Raw genomic sequence first — 11825 nt, forward strand, 5'->3', positions numbered from 1 at the left:
TGTTGGTATGGTAATTCTCTACAATCACAGAATTGTTTGGTTTGGGACAAGTCACTATAAGCTAAATATTTATGACACACCAAATTGAAGAAAAAGTCTATGGAGAAACTGATTCTCTGTAATTGTTCCCTGCCTTAGTAGCATTATAAGAGATTGCCACCAAGTTCCACTCAGCTTGGCAAATTTTACGTATAAGTAATGATGGACAAGCACCCCTTAAGTTTTAACTGGAGCTCGATTTTTTTGAGCTGGATCTCGTCAAGCATGGAACAGTCATGCTTACCATTCCAAGCTGACATACCACGATTCCTGCAACCAAGTCAATTTTCTTTCGACCTCGATCTGATTTTTTTAAAAATGATTTCTTGTTAATCAATAATCGAACACGATCAAGCTAGATAGATCGGATCATTTGAGGTTTCTGGTCAAACGAACACGTTCAGCACGAACCGAGTACGACCAAACAATCGTACACGATCACACCACAACCGAGGACGGTGTTTGTTGAATGCACCACGGTTAAAAAGGCATGGTTGGCAATCGACCTCGGTATAATGTAACGGTGTTCGATCCATCGAGCTTGATCGTGTTCAACTATAATTAACAAGAAATCATTCAAAAAAAAATCAGATCGAGCTCAAAAGAAAAATTGAATTTGGTTGCAAGAATCATGGTACGTCAACTTGGAATTGTAAGCATGACGAGCTCAAGTTAATGCTACCAAGGCAGGGAACAATTAACGAGAATCAGTTTCAATTTGCTGTGTCATTAATATTTAGCTTGAAATATTAAAATATTTACCTTATAGTGACTTCTCCGGGACCCAACGATTCTGTGATTGTAGAGAATTACCATAGCAACAACCTAATTCTGTTTAAAATTTCATAGAATAGGCCTTATTCACAACAGCCGCCATGTTGGTTTTCAAATTGTCATGCAAATTAGCCATGTGTTATGTTGGGGGACCAACATTGGAAAAAAGTCAAATTGCGGAAAATCGTCTCGTAGAAATATTGAAATAACATTGCTAAAACTCCATTTAAGTATTTAGAATTAAGTACCTTTTGTAATAACTTTTTATCTATTGATTGCCTTTTACAGTTTGACTTTCTACTGCTTAGGTGATAAACATTCAATGAATGTGAAACAAATCATATGTGTGGCTAAGATGTTCGTTATAAGCTCTCAAACGGTGCCCCCCTCAGAGGTGTGTAGGTAATTTGCATGAAAATAGCAAATCCAACATGGCGACCATCGTGAATAAGGTCTATTGTACGCCCAAGCAGTAGCCTTGAAATATGCAAATTACACCGCAAAAATTAAAATATTTCTTTTATCCCCCTTCAGGCGTCAGTTTTCCTTAACGCTTGTCTTACGCTTACACCCTGTAAGACGCATTGCTATGCTATGTTATCAGTTGTTATCACGTAGTGTAGGTGTAGGGGATGTTAAGAGGAATACGCAAATTTAGGCAACACGTAACCGTACCCCGTATGTCATAAATTCCCACAAGTTAAAAACTCGAGGCAGTCAAAAGTAATCGACCACCCTCTTACTTTTAATTTCTGTCTCTTTATTTGATCTAGATGTGTTAATACATACACAAGTGTATTTAAATTTGATCCACGAGAAGTATTCAGTCTTCAAATCACAATGCTTTTATCGCCCCCCTATAATGCTAAATGATACCAATTAATGATTCCCTTTCTACATTTGAGACTATATCCCTGTACTAAGTAAAGTACAGTACTAATGTAACGTACACTTTCTGGAAGAAAAGTTACATCAAGAAAGTCATACTCCGGACTCCAATATGAACACTTTAAGCTCCTAACGCTTTGAGAAGTTACCGAGATTGCATTCAAATCCAAGATTACGTCTATTTTGCGTTTTCCCTACTCCTCAAAATTCTGACAAACGTCTCATATTTAAGTAAGTGATATTTAATAATTATCTCAGAAAGTTCTTCTTTTAATTGATAACTTTGTATAAAACGAAGAAAAACACAGATGCGGCAGGTAAATGTTGAATTAGAATAGACCGTATTCATAAATGGCGGCTAAGTAATTATTCTGTTGTCTTTATGCTAATCATCCTAACTACCCTCCTAAACACGAGCAAAATTCAAAAGAATTTTTTTTCCAAAGTGAAGCTAGTTAGGATGATTAGCACATAGACAAAAGAATAGGTTCTTGACCGCCATTTATCAATACGGTCCATTATAAACCATTTACATGTTAAGGTAAAAAATAATAAATTTAATGTTTATCCGACGTCTTCCTCCACAAAACTTTCGATGTCACAGACATCTCTACCCCACATTTCGCCAACTCCACCGAGTACACCGAGCCCGCCCAAACCAAAAAGCGCGTTAATTCCTGAAAACCCTCAAGACGTCTCGCCAAAATCCGAGAAGAGGCCGAGGACCCTAAATGAACTCAAAGCCAATGAAGACCTCTCTCCTGCCTTCAAAAAAAAAGAAAATACGGGAGACAGTGGTAGATGTAATGAACGAGACAACAAGAGTGTGTGAAAAGAATGGGCAATCGTTAAGCACTGTACTTGGAGAGTGCTGTTCCCTTTCAGGAAAAGCTGGTCACGACGCGTGGGAAGTCTTCAGAAGTGTGTTCGATTCCTTTGCCCAGGAGAAAGGTGTTCGAGCAGCTTTCTCAAAGCTTATCTTGGAAGAGGCTTGGGACGAGAGAGCGAGATGCATGAGAGTCCCAGATTGGATATATTTGCTCTTCAAACTGAAGTCGAGGATTTCGGACAGTGCCTGGCAAGACTTGACAAACCTGACAAAATTAGGACGAACAGGGGTAAGTTGTACTCAGCCTTGTCCTTTCCTTTTCCTTGTAGACATTGTAAGGATGGACCTTTTTTGATGGGGGGAGGCAGGGGAGGGGATGGGATTCATTCTCAGCAAAAAATTTTGGTGTCATAGAGTTTTTCCTCTTACCCCTTTGATTAATGTGCAGAATTTATTCTCCATTTTTCATTTCCATGATTTTTCATGTGATTTTTCCCCACAGTGTACAGGCTAACTTACCTTGTCTTATGTATTGAACTATTGTTGTGGTCAGATCCAGGATAAAATGTGCTCTCTTCGGTCTAGTCTGCACTACAGCAAACTTTTAAGATTGATAAAAGATTTAATTTTCGTGACAAAAGCAGTTCAAGTTTGCAAGCATTAGTCTAATAACTGAGGCAAATAACTGCCAGACAAGACACTCTGCACCACTTCATGTGGTATCAACTTTTAACACTAGAAAATGGTTACAGGAAAGATTGAAGACTACTGGTATAGCTCTCTGTTGTGGTCCTATCCTAACCTAAGATCAATTTCGAAACAAAACTTTGGATTTTGCTCTTTGAGGTAAGGCATATATGAGCAGATAGTTTACTTAATGGAGAATATTACTTGATGATTCCCAGAAAAAGTCAGATGACGCCATCATCCCATTAAAAAACAACATTGCTGCCTTGCGGAAGGGCCATTTTGATGTAACTAGAAGCCTAATTGGTATTGAAAGTCTTCCTCCCCAAGTTCCTGGGTACGAGGTCAACCTCAAGAGTGTCACCATTTGGGTCATCAGGGAAATGCGCCTGCATGGTTCACTCCCTGATGACATTGTCTTTAATCTAAAGATTGATGGACGCCCTTTCTTTGGTAAGTGCACAGAAAGAAATATATGAATTAGTAAGTAATATTTAAGTCATTGTCATTTTTTGTTATTCATGATATTTTAAATTCTAAATAATTTTCTTTTAAATAATAGTAATGACAGGTCAAGTGTTATTGACTAGGTCATCTTTGTAAAGATGTCCGTGTGGAACACTGTTCAGTGTTTACTTCAATTTCCCGTGTGTTTCTCAGAAATAATATAAAAATGTTGTGTCTAATAAATTGTTCCTCCTCTTTATATAGTTGATGCCATACTACGTTTATTATGCCAGCATTCAGTGTTCTTCCAAGAATTTATTTATGTGAAATACTTTTTTTATATTTTAGGTAAGGATCAAGTTACAGTTGGTGTTGTTCCCCTTGATGCAAAACATTGATCTTCTCAAAGCGCCAAATCTGTCTATCCTCTGGCTATAGCCAATTGTAAAGAAAAGAGGTTTGTCAGTAATCATTGTTTTGTCTATACCCTATATATTTAAGAAATAGATTTCATTTGGCTATGCAATCATACTGTAATAATGCATACATGATGCAAAAACATTATGTGAAGAAAGGAATACACATGCCAAGCGGCATTTTCTTAATTCTTATCTTGTTTTGTCACATTTCCGTCACTATCAGAGTACAGACCCATGACCAAAAGAGATACTAACTTCTGGACTTCTGGCTGAATGTACATGACAATAAGTACCGGTAGCTAGCTAAATAATAGTTGAAACCGTTTGACATCTGCCACAGTGTTTCTGATCCAGATAAAATTGTTGTGAATAAACGGCTTAGAATAAACTACTGGTGGACCTAGTTAACTTGGTGAATTGTGACATAAAGCACAAAGTTAGAAAGAGCAAAAACAAATTGCTGCTGCAAATCCATTCTAGTGACCTAAAATTGATAACCAATCGGTGTGTGTCCAAACGTACCCTCAGTAAATGATTATGAAGTCTTGTGCGTACCCTTGATGCCTTTTTGATATTTATTTTCAAGGAAGGATCTGAGAAAGCTTTTTGTTAATCTTAACAAACGGAAAGAAGAAATTAAAAGAAATGGGATTTGAGTTGATGGCAAGCACTATCGTGTGCGATTCAAAGGTATGTATTGTTTGCAACCATGTCAATGTCAATAATTTTAATTTGATAATATGACCCTGTCTTACTGAAATTTCCCCCACCCAATTGCAAATTCAATGGCAATTACAGGTGTAAGGTCAACTGACAACAAAATTGTCCATGATTATGTGAAATAGCGGTAGATGTGAAGGTAAGAAAATTGCTTCTGCCTATGCTATTCAGTGGAGGTAAAAGTTGATTATAACTATCCTGTGGGACATATAAACGGTAATAACAAAAAATATATATATGAAATTAATGAGTGCAAAAGAAGAACAGGAAGTAGCCCAGGGCACTTGAGGGACTTTTTTTTTTACCTGGGCTCCGTTTGAAGCCTTGGGTTTCTTTGCAATTTGTCTTAGGGAACAGTGTGGTATTTGTTTTCCAGGCATTTTTTCATGAGGAAAAAAAGCTTTATTTTATTTTATTTTATAGTAACTCTAGACTACAAGGGTTTGCTGCTAATTCTGGCAAGACTGGAGGATGAAGACTTCATCCTTGGAGGGCAAGGCCTAGCTGTTGAGTTTTGCTTTTTTTGTATGGCATTAAGGGTAAGGTTATTTTACCATTACATTATAAAACAGGCAATATTATATTATTGTTTAATAAATATGCAAAAGTAATAGTTGGTAAGTGGAAATCCCAAAACAATAAATCTTTGGAGTAATTAAGACACTCTCGGCATTTATTATGTAACAACTCAGGTGATGATAACATGTAGCTAAGGGATATCTGTGCATCCCAATTTGTGAAGAAATTTTTAGACAATGCACCTGATCTCTTAAAATTGTGTGGTCGAGTTAAACATGCATTCAAGATGTCCACCTTTTAATTCTGACTAAAAGCCAGACCCGGAGTAGTCACTACTGTGACTAGATACATTAGAATTTCCATGCAGCTATCATGATAATTAAGAAGCCAACAACCAGCTATTATTGCTGACTACTGCAATGAAGATTGCTGGCTATTCAAAGTTTGAAAATGACTAAATGGCAATAGCCAATGAAGGCTATCTTGAGAATTTGACCACCTCCTTTCTTTGTGTAGCCTTACTGCATCAAAGGTAACGACAGCTCTCTGCAAGTCTGGTTAATGCTATTAACAATGTTTATGTTATTTCCTAGGCTTGTGATTGTGATTTAGGAAGTCTTGAGCATTTCCTTTAAGTGAAAGCAAACATCGGCAGGTAGCTATTAAAATAAAAAGATACAATGTGATTTGTGGTGGAAATCCACAGATTAGTTCTCTTATTCACTGTCAAGATTTATTTGTAATTTTAGTAATGCACATTTTTTGTGGAGAGAGGAATTTAAACCAGAGTACCCTTGGGGCAGTTAGGATGAGGACCATCAATAAATTCAACCCACAGAATTATGAGAACCTGGCCGTGCTAGTGTTATATTTTCTTTGTCTGCTTTTTTTCCCATGATATGAATAAAAGACCAGTAGGTTTTACTTTTGCTTTCCCTCTTTCCTGTCTTTTGTGGATTAGTTACTTTTGATTGATATTATATACATATATGGCAGTGATCCTTCTACCTGTTTTCAGCTTTAAAGGATTGAGAGATGACCTGACATGCCTACTTGATGAGGATTTGTCTTCTCTGTGTCTTTGTGCTTTGCATTGCGAGATGCGGAATACAGAGCAGATTTTGAAAAGTGTTGGTCTTCTGGCCTACGAAATTGGTTCTCTGCAAGAGTGTAATGATGAACTATCAAAGTATGGCCCAGAGAACTTCAAAGCAGACCGGATCACGGTAAAATTGAGACCTGGACAACAAACAGCTCCTGGTAGAAACAACATTTCTTTTGCCTCTTGTTCAGGTCAGTTACACAGTATTACATATTATTAACCATATATCAAAAATGTATTTTCATCTCGTGGGAGCCTTGCCGTGAGAGACTTGAGACAATTTTAAAAATGGCTTAATTGTTTTGGGTTACTTAATTTTGCTAGGGGAGTGGGAGGTCATGGAGAAAAAAACACAGGTTTCCTGGTTTTGTAAACTAGTTAAGAAAATGTTTGTAAGACAATCAGATCTGTCCCTTCAGTTCAAATTACTGTCATGAAATTTGCCTGTTTTGTAGTCGCAGTAATTTTTACCACTTCTCAACATGCAATGAAAGTTTAAATCACTGTAAGGGAAAAAAATATAATATATTATTTTTTTCCTTTTTTTCCAGGAAGTACTGAACGTCAAATGTTGAGTGCTACTGAAGACATAGTTGACAAATCACTCCCATCTTCAAAACTTGCAGCTCATTTTGAAGATAATGAAGCGGCTAAAATATCATTCTGCGAGGCATGACAAAAGGTGATTATTTTGGTAGTACTACCCCTTTATAGCTTGGAGATATTATAATGATTCACAGTTACTCCTCCTTGAATAGTCACCTTAAAAATGATATGACTGAATGTCTTTTTCACAAGGGCATCTTCATAATCCTCCTAGGTTAAAAAAAACCTAGTTCTGTTCCAATTAAATTATTTTTAATTAAAATGATGAAGTACATGTTTTGTGAAAACATTATTGATTACTGGACTTCACGAGATATTGAGTTGATCAATTAAAGTTACAAAATGTATTTGCTTAAGGTCTATTTTTTTTCTTGAACTTTACAGTACTACGGTGAGATGTTGGAGAGTGGCATTTATGTTAGGGATTTTGGGACAAGACTTGAAGAAATCAACTTGGAAAATTCAGGTAGTACACTGAAATGATTTGTAGTTGAAAATGAAAAAGCATCCTAAGCATTATTATATTATATTATATGTATGGGTTATTGACCAAGCGTAAGGTCAAGATGGCTGGATATTGGCCAAGTTCTTTTTTTGCGAGTTTATGGACCGAGACGAAGTCGAGGTCCATAAACTCGCAAAAAAAGAACGAGGCCAATATCCAGCCATCTTGACCGAACAAGCTTGGTCAATAAAGGATTTATTATATGGGATAAGACACTAAAAAAGTGAGCTTTGTACTTTGGTTTATTTTCAGTGACTGAAAACCAAGCCAGTTACATGCAAAAATCAATGGCGCGTTCTCCTTTATCCTAATTGGATGAATGCAGAAATACAATCATTTGGTTGGTTTACATTTTTGACGAGTAAATGTCTAACGCGTACGTCTGAATGGAATGACAAATGTACGAAACCGCTCGAGGCAAATTCGAAAAGTCTTTTGAACCTTAAAAATGTCCCAAAATGGCTTAAATTTTGAGCACTTAAGTTCTAAAGAGTGCTTAACCATTATAGCAAAGGTGTTCATTTCATCTGGTGGGCGCTTCGAAGAACTGTCGCTCTGCTCTGTGGTGCGAAGCTGCCCCGACGTAAGCTGGATGTTGAAGGTACATTTGTTAAAACTTCCAATCGTTGCTCCTGAGAAAAAACCTGAGCCCATCTGGACTGGATTAAAGGTGGCAGACTCAACACTGGTAACTGAAGGGGTGGAACGAGTTGTGGTTTCTGTGCGAGTGGAGATGCTAGCCAGCCGGTTGCTGCTCGAGCGGCTCAGCGCAAGGGACATTCGCCGTTGATGTTCATATGAGGCCGATTTGTAATCGTCGAGACTTTTCAGACTGCGATGACCACTTAACTGTGCCACAAAATTATTTGGGACGTCTGCATCGAGGAGACGCGAAATGCAGGTCTTTCTCACCGAGTGGTTGGTTACTCTGCCTTGTAAACCAGCATTTTTCGCAGCGGTAGAGAGAAATTTGCCGATTTCATTTTTTCCAAGCAGACTTCGCATATACCACACTTCGTCATCTGGTTTTCACTGATGTTTGACTGCGAGGTAAAAGGGGAAATCTTGGTTATTCATCTCCGAAGGACGACGGCAAGCAAATTCGTTGAAGATTTTAACCGGGCAACGCTCATTCCCGGTTGCTTGCGCAGTAGGATGGAAAGCACGAACACTGTATGGCTTGTCTTGGCCTTGACGTGTTTTGGACCCTCGCTCATATCTCCACACAAGAATCTCATTCTCCGTGTCTGGGTCTTTCTCCAGAGTGACGTCTCCCCACTTTAATCGGCGGCTTTCGTCACGAGCTCTGAACCCAAAGTGAAGGGCAATTATCCACCACAAGGTACGCTGCAAGATTGTTGGATTTGAGGTCCCAAATTCACCGCACTCGAAAAGCTTGTCTTCCTCGGCCTCTGTCAGCTCACGGGTAGCTTGTGGTTTGTTCCCTTTGCCATGTTTTACGACAAGTTGTCGGCGTTTGGCACTTAAGACTTCTCTTGAGAGTTTGAAGTTGTCTCCTTCAATAATATTTACATTTGAACCTCTTTCGTTCAAGGAGCGTTGAAGACTTCGTTGAAAGGACGTCAAACTGCCAGGCTCGTACTCTGTGCCGTCTAATTTCTTCAAACTTTTGAAAAATTTGCACGACAGCAAATTCAATTCTTCCTCAGGTATGTCAGACAGTTCCCTGTTCTCGTTTTCTTGTAAGCAAAACTGCTTCCATGCCTTCATGTCACTTTGTGTTTTAACCTTTGTGTTTGCCGGTTTTTGTTGCAAAATAAATTCATGAAACTCGTCAACATTTTTGTTTTCTTTGTTTTCATTCTCGTTGACACATTCGGTTTTCTCGTTTCATCGGTTTCATCGATACAGAGACCACAAGAAATCTTTAACTGTCAGGGAAAAGACTTTTCGGGAGACAAATTACGAAACAGAATTTTGTTGCGCTGGCTTCAGAGAAATTTTTCTTGCGGGACAAAGCGCGTAATCCCAAGCGGGCAAGATCGCTCCATCTTGCCCGCTCGGGTAGCCAATCACAGCGCGGGATTTGGTTCATCTTGCCCGCTCACGGAGCTACCCATGTAATAATATATTATATTATAAGTCTAAAACCAAAGAGCCAAGAGATTGAGGTCTTTTAGTTTAATTTTGAATTGGACAAAACAGTAAATTTGGAGATTTGGTTGTATCCACAAAGAGACATTCATTTCCATGTATTTTTCTATCTGTTGATACTCTTTCATTAAAAGTGGGGTCAGATGTCATATTACAGTACTGCTTGATATGCAAACCTGCTAATCTATTGTGACACGTTGTCAACAAAGAATATTGGTATTTGCATTACAAGGCAAAAAAATTGTCCTGGGATTCTGCCAGACTACAGCCGGATTTCATCAGAAATCGCCAAATTTTGGTTGGACATTGTCCCTTGTCCAACTGTTGTTTGCAGCCCTGTTCGGCGGAAAGGGGTAAAAGCGGCAATTTACAGTATCTAAGTTTTGTTTCCTGTTATTTATTTGATGTTGCCAAAGAGATTGAACATCAAAAAGCATTTTGGCATGTACCAACCCACTCAGCCGGCGCCAGTGCTCAAAGGCAGAAAGGGACGAATGAGTAAGAAGCTCCCGCAGAAAGAGGAAAATAAAGAGCTCAGCTCTTATGCAGGAAACCTAACCAAGGAGTTTCTGATCAAGGTGAGCCTCTTAGACTTAAGTCCTTTACTGTCCTTTTCCTTCCTTGGTTTTGTTTCCTATCTTTAACCCTTTTTCCCTATTAATGCACTCATCAAATGCATATGTGTCATCTCTAATCGGTGTGACTGGGCATCAAGATTCATCTCAGTGACCTGAATGGTCGTGAAAAGTTTATGAAGCTCTGCATCGTCAATACATACATGTTTTTAACAGGTATGCTGTCTGTGAAAGGAGATTGCTGAAGTCACAAGGGACAGGAATTTTGAAAAAGATGAGGAACATCTCATTGATATTTTCCATAGAAAGGTATGTCCATTTCATTCGTTTTCATTGACAAACTTTAAAAGTAACCCACAATTGTTTTTTCTAAGTGCGGGTGATTTGCAGGTTGACTGATCTCTTTCAATACATTTCCTTACTTCTTCAATGTTAAACATGCCTTAGAACTGCAGGTTAATAAAACATTCAAATCAATCTGCCAGTATGTAGATCTAAATACTGTCAATGCTGTGAATTTTACACACTGGTTCTTCAAGTAATTAATATCAATAATAATTCTTGTCATTTATTTTTAGTGCAAAGAATGGGGGTTTGTTTGGTACGAGTCTTGGGACAGGAGATTATGGTCATCTCACGATAGAGCATGTGCCAATGCTCTTTAGAGTCCACCGTTCACTGCGCAACCTCTCAAATCAAGGATTTGAAGCTGGCCACAAGCTGCAGAGACAGCTATATGCCAGAGCAACATCACATGATTCTTCCTGCAACACTTCCTCATGTAAGTTAGTTTTTCATGTTAATTTTCATCTTTATGCTTGAGTCATATACAATTGTCTACTGATAACTTGATCCAGCGAAAAAATGTTGCTGAATATTCCAAATAGGAAATGGTAATAATCCCAAAATTACATAGTTGTCACATTATTTTATGCTATCATTAACAATATGTACATAGCCAACTAGGCGAGTATATAAGTACTAGGTGTTTTCTCTTTACTTTTCTCGCAGGAGAACCTTTCTACTACAGAGGTTGTGGCTGGAGACCAAAGAAAATGGGGTGGACAAAATGAAGACAAAACCTGGATCATGAGCATGAATGACCTGTTCAACAACCTGTTTGGTCCAGATTATACAATACAATACAATACAATACATACTTAATTGACCGCTCCCCATAGGGGCTTTTCAGGGCCAATGAAACACAACAGTAACAACAGAACAGAACAACAACAACAATTGTTAAGAATCCCAACTGGCCGGAGGCAAACCAGTTGGCTATTTACAAGTGCAGCTGGGAAGTTGAACCAGGGACTACCAGGATCAAATTCAACGAGTGGTCAGAGCGGGTCTTGAACCCGGGATCTCTGGATCTCAAGGCAAGCGCTCTAACCACTGGGCCACACTGCCTCCTAGGCAGTATGCCTAGTATGCCAGTATTGCCAGTATGAGTACAGCGATACTAAGCACTGCATGCTTGTACCAGGCCAGTTACCCATTATTTTGTACAACCATGATGAATGGGAAAAGAACCATGCATCAGTTGCTGGAGAAGAAGTCAATGTGGATGAAGCCAAAGAAGGCAAAGAAGTCAAAGTAG

The 11825-nt window shown here is 38.5% G+C and overlaps 1 pseudogene; it reads left to right on the forward strand.

Moving 5' to 3' along the window:
- Positions 1–2296: 2296 nt before the first annotated feature.
- LOC138053678 (uncharacterized) lies at positions 2297–7100 on the forward strand (annotated as a pseudogene).
- Positions 7101–11825: the final 4725 nt, after the last annotated feature.

Source organism: Montipora capricornis, chromosome 6, assembly GCF_036669925.1.
Source record: "Montipora capricornis isolate CH-2021 chromosome 6, ASM3666992v2, whole genome shotgun sequence".
NCBI lineage: Eukaryota > Metazoa > Cnidaria > Anthozoa > Scleractinia > Acroporidae > Montipora > Montipora capricornis.